This window comes from Buceros rhinoceros, unplaced genomic scaffold, assembly GCF_000710305.1.
Source record: "Buceros rhinoceros silvestris isolate BGI_N320 unplaced genomic scaffold, ASM71030v1 scaffold31251, whole genome shotgun sequence".
Taxonomy (NCBI): domain Eukaryota; kingdom Metazoa; phylum Chordata; class Aves; order Bucerotiformes; family Bucerotidae; genus Buceros; species Buceros rhinoceros.
In genome coordinates, this window is record NW_010396444.1 from 1 (window position 1) to 3,562 (window position 3,562).

Sequence of the window (3,562 nt, forward strand, 5' to 3'; positions counted from 1 at the left end):
CGAGGAGCTCCTGCCCAGCCCTGCCCCAGGGACTGCTGCCTGGCTGCGGTGTGTCCCCGCCACCCAGCAACCGGCGGGGGCAGCACAAGAGGGTCCCCACGGATCCCCATCCCATCGACCACCAGCATCCCCCATCTCTCTCTTCATCGCCCTGGTCCCAGGCATGGTACTGACCCTCCTGCCAGTGCCACTGTCAGCCCAAATCCTGGCTCTGAGCTCTCCTGCCTGTTCCTACTGCTTGGATTCAGCTTGGCACATACAAGCCCTGACCCAGGCTCCCTTTCAGCTAAACAAACCGAGAGCCGTGGGCTACCGAGATGAGAGCAGCAAGAAAGATACACTTGAAGGACAGTTTGATGGGAAGCAAAGTGCCGGTGCTCACAGGCAAGGAGAGATCAGCAGGGATGGCTGGAAACGATAAGACACATGGACCAGATGCGTGCTTCTTTCCAGGGGTGGCTTCACTGGTGCACAGAGAAATGCCAGGGACTGAAGAGGATTGGTCTGCCCCATCGGCTCCATGTCTTACATCCTCAGTGTCTTGCTCAGCACTCGGCACCGTCCCCCTCACACCCTGACTGTGTCCTGACCTGCCTCTAAGGCCATCTTCCCAGGCCAAGGAATGCTGGAACACGCCTCTTCTGAGAGCTAAAAGATGGGGCAGCTGATCAGTACAACATCTCCCGAGATGCTCTCTTGGACTCTCCCGACTGTTTCCTCTTGTTCAACCCCACTCTGTGGCAAACCTTCACCAACTGTCCTCTCACTTCACCTATGGCACCAGCAGACAGAAAACCTCATGGTCTTTTTGGAGCTTCTTTCTAGGTGGCCAGGGCCAGGTCATCTCCACGTGCATCCATGGGAAGCAGAGGTCTCTTCTCTCCCAGTTGCAGCTGGTCCTCTGCACTTTCCTCTTTGTTCAGAGCACGTCAAGTGACACAAGGTTTCCTTGACTGCACGCCTAGGATGCTCCTCTATACTCCTGTGCTCCAGGAACAACTAGACCATGAAGCTTCAGAGGAAGCCTGGAAATCCTGGAGGCATCTGAAATGAAATGCAGGGAAGAAGGCGCTCCGGTGGAGGTGGATTGACAGCCGGCGCTGAGACTCCCAGCCCAAACTTGCAGGAGAGAGACAGCTGGCCTTGCTGCCAGTCGAGGAGGACACTGTGGTTGAGACACGTCAGGAAGAATTGCTGTTCTTTATGACCACTAATGGTATTTGCAGCTCTGCATTTAAAGATGATGATAAAGGTAATCAAACTGTCAGGAACAAAGACAGATGGGGAGAATGCTTGGAGCCAGAGAGGGATTCCCTGCTTTCAGTTAACAGCTGTGATTTATATTTCATTCACACCTACGGGCGAGGAGCGAGGAGCAGGGCAGCAGTGCTTTACAAAAACACTCTAGGGAGGGGTACAACAGACACTGAGTTTATCTGCACTTGAGCTTCTAGACCTGCTTATGCCTTCTTCAGACATCACCATGAAATACTGCAGGGGTTATAAACTTTTCCCAGAAAATACTTTGGTGAGCAGAATCGCTGATGAGATAACAACCAGTAGCTTAACTCCCTGCAGCCGGATGTGTCCTGACATGCAGTGACCCCCTTTCCCTTCCTTCTCCCACGCAAGGTTTTGACAAGGTCCTGACAGCTGGCACCACAGTCTTTATGATCTATCTGAGTGATGAAGCACACGGTTCCTTCAGAGGCACAGGCTGCCACAGCAGCAGCAGGGATGAAGGGAGGGAGGTGTGAGGACTCCCCAGCTGCACAGCCCTTGACCTTGGCCTCCCAGCAAGGTCCAAGTCTCAGATCTCTGATGGCTGTGCCTCTCTAGCTGTATATTGGAGACCTCTCTTGCTACTCTCCAAGCTTTTGCTTTGTCATGATTCTGACATCCCTCCTTTCTTCTGTCTTCAGACGTCTCTTTCCTCATCTTACCTTTGTGTAATGTCACATTGACAGCAGGGACAGCCAGCAGCCTTGTTTCCTTTGTGACACAACGTCATTCAACACGGTGCTGTGCCCGCGCTGATACCGTCTCCATGCAACCTGTGTTTCAAGGATCGTGTTTGCTTTATTTCTGTGGATTAAAAAGGCCCGAACAGTAAGAAAACAGCCTTACCAAGAAGTGTTCCAGCAGTTAATTAGTTTCAACATTGAAAGGGCCGCTGCCCAGCAGCTAAAAATCATCATGTTTGAATGGTGAATTAAGTCAGCCAAGCAGTAAATCTGAGCAACAAAACAGTCCCTTCTGCTCAGAGGAGTTCTCTTTCCTCAAAACACTGATAAATGGCTTTTTCTGAGAGCCCACGAGGTCATCAGATTAATAAAGCATTTCAAGTAATGTCTGGAAGCGAAGTGACACCCTGCTGCAAGAGATTTGCTGTTAAAGCCAACTCTGTATAACAGAGTGTGATGCATATAGGATTTCCAAAGCGAACCCATCCTCTAATTTAGGACAGTTGTCCAAACTCCTTCATGTCTGTTCTGGTCCATTGTCCTCCTCTCTAGTCATTATTTAGGAGAGCTGAGCTTAAGAAAAACTCACAGAAGAAAGAAAAAAGAAAAATGTAACCTTGGGATTCTCCCATGGACCAGGCAGGAAACTCCGAGTATTCACCATGAAGGCAAGGGAAGAAAAGGCTCCATAAATGGCAAGTAAGTGAAATGCTGCGAAGCTCCAGAGATAATGTTGGGACATGCTCATATTCTTCACAGCAGCAGCTTTCCATGCCCTGCCTCAGACAGGTGTGAAGCTATTGCTGGAGTGCTGCACCCAAAATGCTGGATTTACTCATTTAACATGAGCAGGGGCAGGACTCGTTGGCTGCCTGCACTAATGGCAGGGATATCTGCATGGCCCCGCAGTTCGACAGCAGGAAGGTCCAAAGCTCAAGAAGCAACACTCAGACACCCGGGCATCAAATTACAGAAAGAGTTTGACTTCCAGCTAAATTCTGCTGCCATAGCCTGAACCCAGAACGACCTCTTCAGACACAGCCGTCACACAAAGCCAGCTACGGCCCTGCATCACGTCACCACCTGATTCCACTCCTGCTGTTCGGGGTTGCTCTGGTTTGGGCTGAGATGTAGCAGCAGTAGGCACGGATAGGACGAGGCGAGTGATGAATTTTGAGGTGCTTGGGGGCAGATATTGGGGTAATCTTTCCAGAGGATGGGAGAGTTTAGCAGGGGTTCAGTTTGCCAGTGGCTGTTTCTAAGACGGGACAGCCATCTGCAGCTAAGAGTATGTCCCTTCTGACCCAGGGCTGTTCTCAGATCTTTAGAGGAAGAGAAAGTAGCACAGGATGCAATTTTCACTTCCAGCTCTCGCAGATGGCCCCTAACAGGCCTTACAGCAGAGGAGAGGGAAGGAAAGACAAGGGCAACTCCAGCGATCTCCGTTGCCTTCCTGGAAGTTTATGTGATGGCAGCCTCTCCCCTAAAGCTGAATGCGTCCCCTCACTTCCCACTGAAACGGCTTTCTGCAAGTTCGTTACACTTGGCATGATTTCACACGAAACACATAGTTAATAATACGGTGGCACAGCGAGGCT